The 17,949-nt window shown below is 37.1% G+C and overlaps 1 protein-coding gene across 1 annotated transcript in view; it reads right to left on the bottom strand.

Moving 5' to 3' along the window:
- Positions 1-17,949, bottom strand: part of KIAA0825 (KIAA0825 ortholog) — a 357,903-nt gene that overhangs the window by 280,817 nt on the left and 59,137 nt on the right. The gene's annotated exons all lie outside the window — the stretch shown is intronic.

Here is a 17,949-nt window from a genome sequence, read left to right as displayed (position 1 = left end):
CTCTTGATTTTGGCTCACATCATGATCCCAGGGTCATGGGATTGAGCCTTGTGTTGGGCTCCACACTTAGCTTAAGATTCTCTCTCTCCCTCTGCCACTCTCACATTTGTGTTCTCTCTCTCTAAAAAAAATTTTTTTTAAAAAGATGCATATAAAATCTCCTAAAAGAATCTTTTCTTCAGGAAAACTGGAGATGAGTATTCTGTTGGATGCAAATATGACAATTAAATAATTAGATTGATTCTCAGAGTTATAAACAGGAATGTGATTGGTTGTTGTAAAATCATATCTTACACAATTTTATCTTTTAAAAAGTTTGTCACAACTTGAAACTATTCCCAAGGGAATATCAAACCCAAAGGGACAGAAATTGTACAAAATAGCTGGTCTGTACTCTTTAAAAGTGGTATGTCATGAAACACAGACTAGGAAATGTTCTAGTCAAAAGGAATTTAAAAAGACATGATAACTGAAATCAATACATGATCAGTATTTTATTTTATTTTATTTTATTATAAAGAACATGATTGGGATAATTTGGTGAAATCTGAGTAAGGTCTTCAATCTGGTGCTTTTATTCCATGATTGGTAATATTCTGATATGGATAACTATACTGTGATTATGAAAGAGAATATCTTTGTTTTTAAGAAATATAGTGAATTATATAAGGATAAATGTCTGTAACTATGCTCAGTTCAGGAAAAAAATAGTTTCCAGAGAGAGTGAATGCAAAGGTGGAAATGTGGTAAATGAGTAACATTTGAAGAATCTGGATAATTTTTGTAAATCTGAAATTAAAATACAAATTTAACTTAAAAGAAAAAATGACTAGACAAAACAGAGGAGTTTCAAGACTTTAGAAGCATTCCTCCTATTTCATTAAAAAGGAGCAACTTAATTGTTGAATCTAGAATACATAATTCATGAAATCATGTTTAAAAATAACTTCCGCCTAAGTAATGGTGATAGCATTGCTTTCATAAGAACAAAACATTAAAATAAATGAAGATTGATTTTTCCGTTTTATAATTAATGTTTTCTTCTTTTATAATTGCATCACACTACTATTGGAATACAGAAAAATATCTTAAATTTTAAGCATATGGAGAACAGAACTAACCTTACCAAGTGGTACTGTGGACCAAGTTTTCAAAGATTCAAAGAATTCTTCCTTTATTAATGTCACTTAAAACATATGTGGTGTTTAAGAATGTCTTGAGGCTTAATGACAAATTCGAAAATTTGCAAACTCTTGTAAAGTAAGCATACAGTCCCTTTGGTGAGAAAACACTGAGACTGTTTTCTAGAAATAATGTAAGGTCTGGTGATTCCATGTGAAAAAGATTACCTTCATCACATGAATTTAAAAGGAAGGTTCCAAAAATGTGACAGGTTAATGGGTAATCCACTTCACTTCAGTTAAATTTTAAAATGTTGGAATCAGACTTGTAACCATATGATAGAGGTTTTCACTGAGGACAAAAAATGTCATGGTACCTTTGTAGATAATTTGAGAGAGACCCTGTCAGCCAACTTAAACAGTGGAATTTAGTCCTGTTCTTTATTTTTTTTTTAATGCTTTATTTATTTCTAGGAGAGAGAGAGACAGCGTGAGCAGAGGAGGGTCAGAGAGAGAGGGAGTCACAGACTGAAACAGGCTCCAGGCTCTGAGCTGGCAGTCAGCACAGAGCCTGACGTGGGGCTCAAACCCACGAACCGCGAGATCATGACCCAAGCGAAAGTCGGACGCCTAACCGACTAAACCACCCAGGCGCCCCAAATTTAGTCTTGTTCTTAAAGGCTTTAAAAAAAAATCCATGAGTGACTACAAAAACAATTTTATCTCTAAATTGATGTTAGGTCCACATACATTAAAGTCTACCTCTAAACAGCCCTGCTCATACCTCTCATTTTCCCACAGCCATGCCAGAGAACCCAAACACGGACAATCAGCATGTAACTAAGGTTTTGCCATGAAAATCATGACTCAAAAATGAAAAGAGAATAAATATATTGTGAATGATTTAGTTGCTGCTTGACTCTCATTTTGCCTGTTTGATTTCTTTAGGATTTGCTCCTGTGGTTGAAGGGGCTGGTTTAACCTTCTAATTCTTTTTTTTTTTTTTTAATGTTTATTTATTTTTAAGAATGACAGTCTGAGAAGGGGAAGGTCGGGGGCGGGGGGGGCAGAGGACCCAAAGCGGGCTCTGTGCTAACAGTAGACAGTCTGATGTGGGGTCAAACTCATGAACTGCAAGATCATGAACTGAGCTGAAGTCGGATGCTTAACCAACTGAGCCACCCAGGCTCTCCTAACCTTCTAAATCTTAAAGGTGTTCGTTTGGAACTAAATATTTATAAGCCAAATTTTCAGACTTGAAGAATTCTTCCTCATTCTTCAATAGTTTAGCTAGAAAAATAAGAAGGCTGTGTGTAGCTCCATTCTCATTACAACTATTTGGTTTATAAGGTAAGCAAAGAAGCACATGCCTTCCTAAAAAATCTTTGAGGGTCAAAATGCTCTAACCTAACAGTGCTACTTGTTTAAAATTTATGTAAGTTTGGGCATCTGGGTGGCTCAGTCGGTTAAGTGTCTGACTTCAGCTCAGGTCATGATTTCGTGGTTAGTGGGTTTGAGCCCTGGGTCGGGCTCTGTGCTGAAAGCTCAGAGACTGGAGCCTATTTTGGATTCTTTGTCTCCCTCTCTCTCTCTGCCCCTTCCCTGCTTGGCTCTGTCTCTCTCTCTGTCTCTCTCTCTCTCTCAAAATAAACATTAAAAAAATTATGTAGGGTCTGAGGATACTATATGAAGAGGTTTTACCTTCATGATCTGGATTTAGAATAGTCTTGTATTCCAGAAATTTAACAATATTGAATGCTGAAGCCATTTCAATTCATCTTTATAACTTCATAACGAAAGAGGATAGAATAATATGTGTGACCTAAATCTAATCATTTTTGTCCCAAAGAAGCAATGATTAATGGTAGAAGTCCATTAATTAGTAGTCCTTATTTCCTATTACTATTAGCTCAGTGTTCTCCCAAGGGCTATTGTGAAAGTTCTTAATTTATGGAAAAATAATTCTGTGATAAACTCATTTTGTGAAAGTCCATTTAAGGAAAATTAAACACAGAGGATGGACTAGCATAGCCCAAACTTGTCTTATTTTCCCCATAAATATCTCAGAGGACTAGAGTTTTAATCATCACATCTTAGCTCATAATTTCTATTTGCCTACACATATCTATTTTGTCTGTTCCTCAGACTCTTCACTATCAACAAAATAAGGAAAGAGTTTCCCCCTTTACTTTTGCTTTCACTCAATTAATCTCTCCCCACCATTCTGTTTGTTCCTCTCCTCCAACTCACTTCCCCAGAAAATCTTATCTGGATACAATCAATTCACCTTCCCTGTTAAACTAATCTGGCCTTTATTTATTTTTTCCTAAACATTATATGAGTGTCTTCCTTCAAGAAACTTTGGACATACAGGTTTATCCACAGGCAACTATGTTTAGCTGGCCACCAATCATTGCTATAGGATGAGCTCTATGATTCTAAACAAATAAAAAATTCTTCTAAATCCTAATAATATTATAGATAAAAGTTACATTTCCATTTTAGTGTAAGACTTCGGTTTACCGTTAACTGACAATGAATAACTCCACGTTCAAAGTTTTCTCCACCCTCCATTTTCATAAAAATTTTTCTAAGATTCCCTGCTTTATTATTATTTAGTATTTAGAACACAATTAAAATTTTTCTTCATGACAGAGTTATGATAAAGGATTTTTTACATGCTGCACTGAAAGATGAATGTCTGTCTCTTATCAAAGGGCATTTCTCAAAACTCATTTGACAAGGATTCTATGATCAAATAGGTTTAGGAATCACTATATACTAAATACTACTTAAAGAGACCCACAACACAAATAAGCATATTAAAATCTATTTAATTTCATAATAATGTAAATTAAAAAACAATATTTCTCAAACTTTTTTGACCAATGGACACCAATTCTCCAACAAATCTATTAACTTTTGGGATGTTCTCAAACAGCAGGGTTGTATAGGGCACTACTCAAGTATTTATCTCTGCCTTGTAGTCTTTCCTCCCATTGTTAGATCTTTAGCAAAGGGTTCTTCTTGCTGGCTATGTGACTGATTGTACCAGTATTTGCTTCCACTTACAAACTACTGCTCCTAACAGCATCATAGTATTCTACAGACCCCTTTGAGAAACTAAGCAAAGTCTCCTAAGTCCCTATGGACCTGTCATTGAAAAAAAATCTATGTAGTCATTGTTTCAGGGCTAAACAGAACCACCTGAAGCCCATCAAGGTTCACATAAGGCACTGTGGTCCAGGACCTCCTGAATTGTTAAAAATGAGTATTCCTTGGCCATCACCAGATGCCTTTTAAGCAAGTGTCTCAGTTGAGGTTTCTGCATTTTGGAGTTTGAGACCACTGCCTGAGGGGGTCCATGAATTTTACTTAAAAACTGTTATAGTAGAAAATTATTCTCTGGACATTAGAAAATCTGGGGATTTGGATCTTAGCAAGTCAACCAAAGAGGTGCTATTGTGTAAAACAACCATGACTTAAAAGAGAAATGTTCCTTTTCTCCTGATTTCTGATTTTTTAAAAATTTCTGGAGGAAATATATAACTATGGCAGGAAACTTCTAAGAGTATATTTTGCACATCTGCTCTAGGCAAAAGGACTGCTCCTAGGAAAACACCCATTGAAGAGTTGTGGTTTTATAGACACATTCATTGCAAATGTGAAATGATTCCCAGGAGGGCAGAGATTATTTCCAGTGTATTCACCATAGTATGTCAAGAACACGAGAAGACCATAGGGGAGGGGAAGGGGAAAAAAATAGTTAAGGAGAGGGAGGGAGGCAAACCTCAAGAGACTCTTAAATACTGAGAACAAACTGGGGGTTGAAGGGAGGTGGAGGCAAAGGGGAGTGATGGGCATGGAGGAGGGTACTTGTGGGGATGAGCACTGGGTGGTATATGGAAACCAACTTGACAATAAACTATTAAAAAGTAAATAAATAAATAAATGAATAAATAAATAAATAAATGTATGAAATTCCACAAGTCCTACAAGTAGATAGGTTTGGCTCAGAACGAAGAAAGATTTTTAACCTCTTCCTGAAATGCATTCTTCAAAACAATGACTATAGCTTTAAGTCAATAAATAAATAGATAAATAAACAAACACATGCATAAATAAAACAGTATTATATACACTTTTTTTAGTACTTAGTTAGACAAAAGAAATTTGAAAATTATTTCTAAAATAGAAAATCTGTGCAAAAAATACATAAACTCAATTATGAGCTGGGGACCTGATGGAGCATATTGATAAAAGTGACTCTAAAATAGGATTTTTGTGTGTGTAGTTTTTAAAAAAATAAAATTAGAGGTGCCTGGGTGGCTCAGTTGGTTGAGTGTCTGACTCTTGGTTTCAGCTCAAGGCATGATCTCAGGGTTGTGGGATCGAGTCCTGCATCGGGCCACACTGTACATGGAGCCTGCTTAGGACTTACTCTCTCTCTCTCTCTCTCTCTCTCTCTCTCTACCTCTGCCCTTCTCCCCAGTTCACATGTTCTCTCTCTCTCTATAAAAAATAATAAAAATAAAAAATAAATTTAATATACTTTAGGTAACATCATGTGCCAACTATACTCAAATAAAAAGGAGTATATTAAGAAAAATATCTCGCCATGAAGATATGCACAGATATTCATAGAACTATTATTTTAAAATTAAAAAAAGCCTCTCTCCTCTCTTCAAATACTACACACACACATATATACATATGCATCATAATATACATATATATGGATATATCACTCATAGAGAATATAGACGATAGACTCAACACTTACAGGTGTTTTTTACCTAGTGGCTAATAGTTAGACTATTAACTCCATTCTCTTCTGCAAAATTAAGGACATTGAAAACAAATCTTGAGGGACATTAGGGCTCCTCACATTTGATCCACAACAAAGGAGTATTTGGATTAATTATCAAAGTCCAGCTAAATCAGACACAACATAAAAGTACAGGTCGTTGCTGAAAGAACACATATTATTTTTCAAAACCATTAGCAACAGAATTCTTGTTAATAATAGCATTAAGATACAGGAGAAAATGAGAAGCTTGAAAATCAGATAATCTGAAGCTGGTGGATCAGTATAATAGGATAAAAGGAGCACATTTTAGTTTTCCCAAGAAAAACGAACACTAGCCACTCTACTATTGACCGTAAATGGATCCATTTTCAGTGAGGAGTATTCTTGGTGCCACCGGACAAATGATGTAAAAAAGAGGTATCACACAAAAGCTATTGGAAGGCTCATTATTCCAGATGAAATTCATGACATAATCCAAATGGAATATATTTCTTCCAGTAAAGAAAACTTTTTAACAATATTACAAAAGAAGTCAGCAGGGACCACAGGGGAACAAATAACAAGCAGTACTTTTCCCAGTACCCAAGTCACTTCCTAAGAGCAGCTGGGACTTTGGAACACACTGTGGTATTCCCGAAGCCTGAATGAGCACTGTGCCTCCATGAGCGCCTTCTTCTGTGGAGCCACCCAGCAGGGGAAGGAGAGAATCAAACACTATGTCCCTAAGTGCGTAAAAAACCTTGTTGTCATGTTAGCCTAAGAAGTACCTGGAAAATCATAGACAACCTACAGACATTCCTTTTTGTCACAGTAAAGAAGAAATTAAAGCCATTTTCCCCTTTTGCTTTGGCATTATCTTCTTTTAACTTTTAGTTAGTTTTCAAATATATACAAGTAGGAAAACATTTTTTTAATGTTTATTTATTTTTGAAGGAGTGAGAGACAGAGCATGAATGGGGGAGGGGAAGAAAAAGAGAGGGAGACACAGAATCTGAAGCAGACTCCAGGCTCTGAACTGTCAGCACAGAGCCCGATGTGAGATCATGACCTGAACTGAAGTTGGAGGTTTAAATGCCTGAGCCACTCGGGTGCCCCAAGAAACATTTGAAATAAAACTAAGAGAGCAGTGTTTCAGTTTTCAAAACTGAATTTATTATTTCTCATCTTGTCAGGAAGCTTCCATATGTACCACCCAAAACAGACAGGGTAAAACTTTAAAATAAACTGAGTAAACAGATGAGTGACTGAATACATGATAGAAAGGGTGAAATGTTCGGCATTCAAGTTAAGTGAAAACGCAACACAACACAAGCTGAATATGTGGAAATTTAGAAGCCCCAGAGATAGTCAGGACCCTTCTTTATAGTGAGACAATGGAGAAGGAACTATAGGGGAAGCTGAGCCTCATAAAGGTTAATGAATCTGGGGCAACAGGCTGGTTCGCTACGTGGAGCGGGTAACTCTTGATTTCGGGACTGTAAGTTTGAGCCCCACTATGGGGGTAGATATTACTTAAAAATAAAATCTTAATGGCATGCCTGGGTAACTCAGTCAATTAGGCATCAGACTCTTGATCTCAGCTAGGGTCTGGATCTTGGAGTTGTGAGTTGAAACCCTGTGTTGGGCTCCATGCTGTGTGTGAAGCCTACTTATTAAAAAAATGCTAAAAAAAATTCTTGTAAAGGTTAATGAATCTGAATTTGAAATCAGCAAACATTAAACTCTTAAAAACTGGAAGTCAGACTCCTCTGAGTCTCTCTCCCCACTTCCATTTTTCTCTCATGTTTTATTATATGGAATACTGTTCATGACACCACTACCCAAAGTACAGGAAGTAGTAGAGTGGAGTAGCTAACCGGTGGAATTATGAGCCATATGGCCTGGGTTCAAGTCCAGACACTACTCTCAGCCATGTGTCTTTGGACAGTTACTTAGTCTTTCTATAACTCAGCAGTACCTGAGGTTTAACTGAGTTAACATATTAGAGTAGCAACTGAGGCGTAGTAAGTCCTGTATACATGTTAGATATTATTACCATTTCCCTTGAGAAGCCTGCCCTCAGATCCTAGGCCAACTTACTTTCCTATTCTACATGCTCTTTCTTAATTTACCTCACGCATACCTTCATTTTAGCACTTACTATGTCACATTGTAATTATAAGTTTGGGAGATGTGTCTTAAAACTTTAATCTGCTCAAGGGAGAGATCCTTCTTTGCCATTACTGCATTCCCACTATTCATCAGAGTGCCTACATAAATGACCAGAGTTATACTTACTGTTGAGTGTCAGAGACAAAGTCAACTGCTTTTTAACTCATTTTATTTGGCTTTCCCTCCTGCCATAAACATGGTTCTTTAGTAAAATACTAATATTAAATGAGCTTAATGTTAATTACTATATGGTAATTTGAACAGGAAATATTTGGGGGAGAAAGAACTATAAACATATCAGAGATCTTGTTTCACTATAAACTACCTTAAATATTACTGTTATTTAATGGACTCAACTATCTCTAAGCTTAAACACTCATAAAGTTGCATGGGAGCCCACTCTAAGAACTTCCACTGCTTCTTTGCTATGTGGGTCCTTCAAAACATGGGTTTTGATTTTGTGTAAGTGTGGTCATCATCTTTTTTAGAACCTAAGTTAGGCACCCATGTTCATAGAAATGATGCTTTGCATATAGTGTTGGGAGATTCCCAGATCCTTTGAGACCTTAGGGTTCTACTTGATCAGTGTTGAGGCCCTCTGCCTTGGGCTGCTTGACTTTATGAAAAGTAGGCCGCATAGATCCCTCCCACCATGGGAACCAACAGCTCCTAAAAATTCTACTTCCCTTTGCAAGAAGGATAGGTCTAGTCCAGCTTCTACCTCATAATCTTTTTACACTTTCCAACGTTTACACAGACAGCTAACTCTCCTGCCTTCTATGACACAAGTCCTGGGTAAGGTGAGGGGATAAACTGAGGAATAACTACTATTCCATCCTTTCAGGAACTTAGACAAACACACAGATCAACACTACCTGGCCACTGTGCCGAAAACAGTACACGACAACTGAAACATTATATTATAAATGACTGGGCTGCTAGTATAGACTTCATCTGCATTGTTTATATCTTTTTTTCTCTGACTGTTCTAGGCCCAGAGAGTTGTTACACTTGATTTTGTATCCATTGACAGGACCAGTATTCATTATCTGAAGGCAGGTAGACATATGGACAGAGAAAAAATTGCTGCATTTAAAATAAAGGCTCACTATCCCCCAAAATCTCCCACATGAGAGGGAGATTTGCCGGTCCCTTTGGAGGGGCCCACACAACAAACAAATATCCTCTTCCTTCACATATCAAGAACAAAAGAGGATAGAGTCACCTTGTAGCTATTCTTCTGGGTCAATGAGAAAAACTGAAAAGAAACTGCTTCTATTATTACCCTTTATGATTCCCGAGCCAGCACTGGCCCCACTGGACGACACCTAAACGTACTCCTAAACGATAACAAATTCTCCCACACTCCATTCTGTCTTCTCTGGCAAAAGTTGTCAGTATTACATTAACAAGAGATTGGACTTCTTGCTCATATGCCAAGGGTATAATGCTTGTAGCCTTCTCTTATTTTCTACCTTTCTCATTTTGCTGTTTTGGCTGAGAACGTGAGAGAATATCTGACTCTGTGTGGCCACCACAAGCGGAAGATGCTAATCAAAGAATGGCTTACATTTGAATCCAGCCAAAACTGAGAACCATGCCCAGGGCAAAGTTCTGAATATTTTCTCAGCTGACTTGTTTTAGGCTGGTTTAACTTCTAGTTATAAATACTTAGATATGCTGAGTCTCTCAGGGAACATCTTAATAAAAATACATTTCTAGTATAATGAAATGAGGTTTAAATTCTAAGTACAGTATGCTAATAGCACATCATTAATAAAGTAGCTTCCTAATATCCCTTTCTTAGCCTCAAATTTTTTGCTACAGTTAATTATATCTAATACCATATGTATTACTTTCTATTATCATGACCAAAATTAACCAACAGAAAAATCTTAAACTTAATTAACGATTCATTTTTACTTTTGTCTAAGGCTGTATTGGAGAACTGATATTTCGTTTTTAAAGGAATACACCATGACAGAGATGTTACATTATTAGATCTTAATATAACATATTAGAAATTAATTTTAAAAACTTAGCACTGCAAAAAAAATAATGCCATCATCAAAAAGATGGATTTAAGTTAAGACACCTGCTGAGTCTGTGTACTTCCTAATACATTTTCTAATTAAATTCTAACCTTTCAAATTTGGACATTTTTCCTCTTTTATACTAAAAAATAAAGAGTAAGTTTCTCTTCACACTTTTTATCAGATAGGCAAATTATAATGCCTATGAATATATGTTAAAAATTAATATGAAAAGAGATAGCCATGGTGATAAGAGAAATCTCTTGTACCAATCAAGGAAGTTGTAGTCATGAGCTCATTATTCTAACAGAGACTACGGTAGGTCTTAGACTTCAGGAAGCCATTTCCCAGGTATGACGACACCTCACACAGCAAATTTTGTGGTTATTTTTTCACTTTTAGGTGGCTTCCTCACCTAACAAATAGTTATTCACACATAAAGGCAAAGCCATATTCCCTTCAAAGTTCACACAGGACTTTGGAGAACGCTGGCAGCAGATAACATCACTTATAGTCGTCCTCGAGACCTATGAACTACAGAAACCACCCTTAGGTGGGTTTCCTTTGCTAATTCAACCAAAGGTTTCCCATGTGCCTATAATACACCAGGTACTATGTAGCATACCACTCATGGTGACCAATACCAGAGGAAGCAAGACAAGGGTGACTAACAAGGGTCATATCTCAGACCTATCACCATTGGCTCCTGTGGCCATTCCAGTCTCTTCAGAGTAAATTTACCTCCGTTTTTAAGTTCAGGCAAGAAGAAAAGCATTAGGTTCCATATATAAGAAAAATTCAGAGCTAAACAGATAAAAAACTAGTTGAAGAAATTATCAGAAGTCAATGGTCATCCTATTTTGATATAAATGGTCAATGCTGGGCTCTGTTGTTTTGTTAGGGTTTGTTTCATGGAAACATTTTCTAACTAAAAAGAAGTGAATAAAAATACATGAAAATTAAGCAACTAGACTTAGTTTTTTGAAATACAAACAAAGCTTACTTGTACTTGATTTTTATATCACAATAAAAAAGAAAATTGGTCAATAAACAGTGTTTTAGAATTCAACTTATAGCGAATTTTTGGGTTCAAGGTTGTTTGTGGCTGGGTGTGATGAGTAAGAAAAGAAGGCAAGAGTAGATGGAAAAAGAGAAAGGCAGTAGGAGAGTAGGAGGCAATGTTCTCAAACAGAACATTGTATTATAATTTGTGGACAATTTGGCCCATAACCTGTCTTGGTATAGTCTGTGAGCTAAGCTGGCTTTTTTCTTTGTAAATGGATGAGAGAAAAATCAAAAGAAGGAGAGTACTTAATGATAAGTGAAAATGATATGAAATTCAAGTTTCAGGGTCCACAAATAAAAATTTCATTGGAACACAGCCACACTGATTCATTTGCCTATTGTCTGTGGCTGTCCTGGGCTACAATGCAGAGTTGAGTAGTGGAGACACAGGCTGTACAGCCTGCAAAGCCTAAAACATTAACTCCTTATCCCTTTGCAGAGAGGGACAACTCAGCCCCAGATAAGCAGGAAGAATGCGAAAGAAACAGCTCCAGACAAGTTGACAAGCAAAGGAAGAAAGCAGGGCTAAAAAGGAAGAGGCAAGATAAAATGGGGTTCTAGGTGGTTTCTTTATATCTTTTTTCCCATTCAGGTAATCTTACTTATTACTGGATGAGTTTTATTTATTCAACGGCTCTCTCAAGTTACTTTTCTGTTCTAAAACCTTTAACAAGAACCATGTATAATTGAAACATCAATGACTGTTTTTCAAGACCCTGTAACCTTTCCTCATGCTACATATCTCATCACTCATTCAGTCCAAGGGAACTTCTTTCTCTTTCCATTTGCCTATACAAGGGCTACGCATCCTTCAAGGCCAAATTCAAGTCCATGTTCTTCATGAAGTTTTTCTAGCTTGCTCTCCCTTACAATAAAACCTCCCTTTCGTGAATTCCTAATGTACTTAAAGAGACAAAATAGTTGGTAATTCATTTAATATGGTATCATATGCTTTTTCCCTCACATATGGCTTGATGGGTTAGTCCTTCTCACCCTTGTTAGTACTTGAAGACACCAAATAAAATTAGACTTTAAATTGATTTCAAACTTCAGAAAAAATTGCCTCAAGGTAAGTAGTTCTTCTCCAAAGTAATATTATTAGTTACTGCAGAGTTGAACTGGGGGTGTGAGTGGGTGGTAGAGAGTAGGAACAGAAGAAGGCATCTTGTTGGAAGTCCTGGCATTGAGTGATGAGATGGGAGAAGCCAGAAGACCTGAGACGCCAGGCCTGGGTGTTCTTACTGTTGTGCCTTCCAAATAAACACTCCATTCTGTATACATCCCTTTCTCTGCATTACAGGACAGCACTAGGGAGTGAGCGCTGTTGTTCAACTCTTCCTGCTTTCTGCTTCTCCAGATCCTGCTCACCCAGCAATCAATTCAGTTCCATGTTACCTTCATCACCTTGGACAGCAGAAGGGACCCCTACCTGCTGGAATCACTTTCTCTGAACTCTGCAACTGCTTGTCTGCATAACTCCTAGCAGCTTTTCACATATTTGTACTTATTTCTCAATCTATATAGGGAGTGAGGGCCTTCTACTTTTTGGAATCACAATTAATCTTAGCACAATATTTTAAAAATATTGTAGAGGCTCAATCAGCAGGTTGATAAGTTGTCTCCTACAGTATACCTCCAGACATTGATTTATCTCAAGAAAATAACGCAGTTAAAAAAATATTCATCGAACTCCTGTTGTGTGTTAGGCAGTGGATTGGGTGCTGAGGAAAATAAATAATACTTGCCCTTGAGGTGCTTAGAGTCCATATGGGGAGACAGACCCCTAATTAGATATTTTAATAGAATCCGCTAAGAGCTTTGAGAAAGGCATACGGAGATGCTGTGGGAGCGTGGATTAGGGGCTCTAGCTCAGAGAAAGCTCCCTGGAAGAAATGACACATGAGCTGTCATAAAGGATCGATAGGAATTAGGCAAAGAAGGGAAGGAAGAGGGAAGGAGGTGGGAGAGAGCACAGCATGAGCAGGGCTGTCAGTTTCATATTGTCCGAGAGTGAAAAATATGAGGTGTGCATGAGATGAGGCTGGAGAAGGCAGGTGCTAGGCCAAGGGAAGCTTGGTTTCTAACACTGAAGAGCTGGTGCTTTATGCTGACAGTGATGAGGAGCCACTGAAGAGCGTTCATCAGGGGAGTGGCATGTGCTTGTCAGATGTTTTAGAAAAATACAAGACTAAGAGCAAGGAATCCAATAAAACAAATCAAAGCAACTTTAACAGCCCAAATGAGAGACAATAAAGACCAATATTGGGCCTTGACGGCAGGAAGGGAGAAGAGATAGACCTGAAACACTTAGGTGGGATGGTAAGTTGAAGAATCTTGGTGATTCTTTTGATGGTGGGGAGGTGGGCAAAAGGGGAAAATGAGTCATGATTTCTGCCGACTGACTATTAGTGACATTAGTGGGCATGGGGGAGAGGATCAGGGATGCGGGGAATGAAGAGGAGTTTTACCCATCTGTTTTACCCATGCTGTGTTTGGAGTGCCCATGGAACAACATCCCAGGGTCCAGCTGAGCAAGAATGTAGCTCTGGAAATATGCTAGCTCCAGTGGGGGGATCAGAGCAGGATCTACATCAGGCGGTCATTCCCACACAGTGATGGTTGGAGTCAAGAGGATAAAAAAGAAAGAATCTACATGCATCTAGTATTTTAGCTTAGTCTTACTTCATTACTATTGCTTATTTTGAAATTGGAAAATGTTAATATAGCACTTTCAGATAATATTATATGAAGGATTCTTAAGATAAAATTATTCAATGAGAAACTGACAAAAGTAACAAACAAGCAGCCCTTTGCCATAAACAGGTATTTAGGAACACCATATTAATATATGACAAGTCACATATTCTGTTTAATGCTATGTGTATATATATGTATATGTTTTAAATGATGATATCAAGGGATGCCTGGGTGGTTTGGTCAGTTAAGCATCTGACTCTTGATTTTGGCTCAGGTCATGATCTCATGGTTCCTGAGTTTGAGTTCCACTTGGGGCTTTGTGTTGACAGTGCAGAGCCTGCTTGTGATTCTCCGTCTCCCTCTCTCTCTCTGCCCCTCCTCTGCTCACTTGCCCTCTCTCTCAAAATAAATAAACTTCAAAAAATAATAGCAAAATTCTTAGTTTGTGCCGAACACTAAGTGCATCTATATTAATACTTAGATACTATGAGGTACGTTTTATTATAATGTCCATCTTACAGATTAAACAACTGACACTCCTAGAAGACAAGCAACCTGTCCAAGGCCACCTAGCTGTCAAAGGGCAAAGCTGGAATGCAAAGCCACTTCTGTCCAGCTGCAAAACTCCTACAAGACATTAAGCATTAAGTATCCCTCCTACACCCCCATCCCTTTGCTGAGGGCCTTTTCTGGCGGCAATAAGAAGACAGCTGACAAGACAGCAATAGCCTTAATAATCCAGAAGGAGGCAGGTGAGCACAGGAATTTTAACAGTTGAAAAAAATCATAATGATCGGATGCTTAAATGAATTCATGCATCGATTTAGATATTTATGCTTCCGAATAGTTGTAGTCAAAACCCAGTAAGTCTATTGATTTTGGAGGGCTATGTGAGTTCACATACCAAAATTTAATCAGCTTTTTCTGTGGCCCAAGGAGGTCTCTTCTAGGAATGAAACTTTAAAAGATACTCACATGAGCATACAAAGACAAAGGAACTGGGAAACCCCTACCATCTGTCAACAGGAGTCAGTTAATTAAATAATTAAATAATGACCTAATCATACAACACAATAGGTTGCAGCCCCTAAAAAGAACACTGCAGATCATTTTGTACATATTGATACACAAAAGGTCCATGATATAGTAAGTTAAAAAAATTGCAGAGGTATTTGTAAAATGTGCATATATAGTACATGCACATACATAAATGTGGAAGGGCACACACCAAAGTGTAAAACAGGGATGACTTGAGGGGTTTAGGGGTGGAGAGCGTAAAAGATCTAACACTTTAATTTATACATTTTAAACATACATCATGTTTGATTAAACACACATGTGTGAAAGTATGCATATTTCTCCAAAAGTGGGCATGTTGCCTTGGGGGGGAGAAAAAAATTAAGATTTTCTAAATCCATTGAGCCAACAACCTGATAAGACCAATTTAAATTTAGCCATATGCAAATCAATTATGCTACATCTCTATTATGGAATATAGTGCTTCTGAAAAGAATGTCAGACCAGCTTGCAGTGACACGGGAGGAGGTCATGAAATTTTCATTGAAAAAAGCACAATGCAGAACAATATGTCTAGTTTGATCTCATTTTGAAAAATATAAATTTGTATATTAATTTTTACATGTGCATAAGAAAAATTCTAGAGTATTCAACAAAGTGTGAATAAGAATGGTGATCCTGGGGACTGGGATTGGAGGGAAGGAAACGTGAGGACTTTGACCACCTTCTTCATATGTATTTTATATTTTAATTTTTGTAATAAAAATTCATTACTCTGGTCATTTTTTAAAGGAGTAAGAACATTTCTAATGAAATGCAACTTTAGCAGTGGATCAGTGGATCCACTTTATTATCACTTTATTTCAGATCTTCAATATCTGATATCACAACATCTGCAACCATCCTAGAAAAAATTCATATTCATAATGTTTATGAAATATATAATTGAGTATGGCTTTTCAGTCCCCTAAAGACTGAACAAAATGAGGGGCACCGGGGTAGCTTAGTTGGTTTGGCATCCAACTCTTAATTTCAGCTCAGGTCACTATCTCAGGGTTCGTCAGACTAAGCCCCCTGCCTCGGGCTCTGTGCTGACAGTGCAAAGCGTGCTTGGGATTCTCTCTCTCTCTCTCTCTCTCTCTCTGTCTCTCTCTGTCTCTCTGTCTCTCTCTCCTCTCCCCCAGACTTGCATGTGTTCTCTCTGTCTCAAAATAAATAATTAAACATAAACAAAAGACTGAAAAAAAGGTAAAAATACTTCAATATATTTTCCAAATCTTACTCTCCTTCTTCCAGTTCTCACAATATAAATCTAGGCCAGAAATGTTCCTAGTGATCATTTTGGATGTGGAGCCATCTCCCCTTTGATCTCATCCCCTCTCTCAAAACATGGAACTGAACTTTCTACTTTAACTGGGAAGACACCTAGTGAGACGCCACTATCCTCTAGACCACAATGCATGAGCCTGTCTCACGTCAGTTGTAGCTTTTCCCATTGCACTCACACCACTTTTCCATTACCTGACAGTCTCAGTCCTGATTCTGAGCTCTTACTCATGCCTTAAGCCTTCTTCCTCTCCTTGGTTGTCTTCAGAGAAGACCAATTCAAGAGCCTCTCTGATTTCTCCTAAGGGTCAGAAAGAAAGTCCTGCCACTTGAAAGGCAAATATGTGTAAATTCCTAACGAAGAATCATCTGCTCTGCTTTTTCCAACCTTTGACATCTTCCAGGGAGCCAGATATCTCAGAGTCAGACTTCACCTTTAGAACAAAGGGACAGAGTACTACAAGGGCATGATATGGAAGACACCTAGGATTCTAGCCTGTGTACTAAGGCTTATGATCATTAAGCATGTACCTGAAATTCAAAGGGGCCTAAGGAAGAAAGAGCTTCAATTAGATCAGCCCAATTAGATCTAAAAGTAGGGCTGCTTTCTAGCAAATAACAAAGAGAATATTATCAGAGTCCTTAAGGTATCTTACAGAGGGCATTTACTGATAAGATTGTAATTCTCCAAAGTTTTTGATTTCAGGTAACAGAAATGTAAATTTGAGCAGGAAATGAGAATTTCCTGCAAGCTGAGGGCTGTCCTGTGGTCTTTGTCTCCAGGGGCTAGAAAGATAAGAGACAATCAGATGGAGTCAAAGTTGCAAAGCCCCCTCTCTTAGTCCTCAGCCGAGTTTGCTTTCACTCATGCCAGGCAAGAGCATCGGAAAGCAGCCATTTACAGTTGTGGGGAGAGCCAAGATTTCCAGTTTGCCAAAGTGAGACTTACATGCTTGGAATTCAGTTGGAGGCTAGAAGGCTCCAAAAGGCTTGTGATAAATCGGGGAAGCAGCTGTGCTCCTTTGTTTTTATCACAAAATGGCATGAGTGATTCCAAGCTGATATTAGATGAACAATCTTATTTTTGTGAGTGATTCAACATAGAGATCAGATTTTATCTTTAGTGTGTGTAAATTTTAACTACTGAAAAAAACCTACAAATCTGTTCTTTGCCTGAGAAATCAAAAATTACATTAGCAGAAGCTGCCTTTTTGTAATTCATTTAATTTATTATAAATGAAATTAACATATAGAATTATGTCTACCTGATATTTAAAAGTTAATCTCAGTATTCAAATCTTTATTTTGCATACACATCAAGTTAAAATATTTTAAAAGCTAGTTTTCAAGATCAAATCTACATTATGGCATAACTAAGAGCATAAAATATGTTAGCTCTATCACCAATAAAGATTAGATTTTCAAACTGTAACAATATTAATAATTTAGTAATTCTCATTTGATGACTATGAAAGGTAGTATCCTTGAAATTGTTTTAAAATTAATATAAAAAGGATGATATATACCTTTTTCAAAGTTTAATCTTAAATAAATAAAAGGAAATAAAACTATAATTGAATAGAGACTTCAAGATCTTGAAAGAGAAGATCTAATTAGTGATAAGAATGCTATATGTAAATAAATAATCATGGATAGGATAAACTCTTAAAATAGTAACATTTTAGCAGAAAATTCAAATTTTATTACAAGTTAAGGTTTCAATACAGAT

Source organism: Hyaena hyaena, unplaced genomic scaffold, assembly GCF_003009895.1.
Source record: "Hyaena hyaena isolate Hyena2069 unplaced genomic scaffold, ASM300989v1 scaffold_156, whole genome shotgun sequence".
Classification (NCBI taxonomy): domain Eukaryota; kingdom Metazoa; phylum Chordata; class Mammalia; order Carnivora; family Hyaenidae; genus Hyaena; species Hyaena hyaena.
Note: the sequence above shows the minus strand (reverse complement) of the source record. Positions and strands in the feature narration are given on the sequence as shown.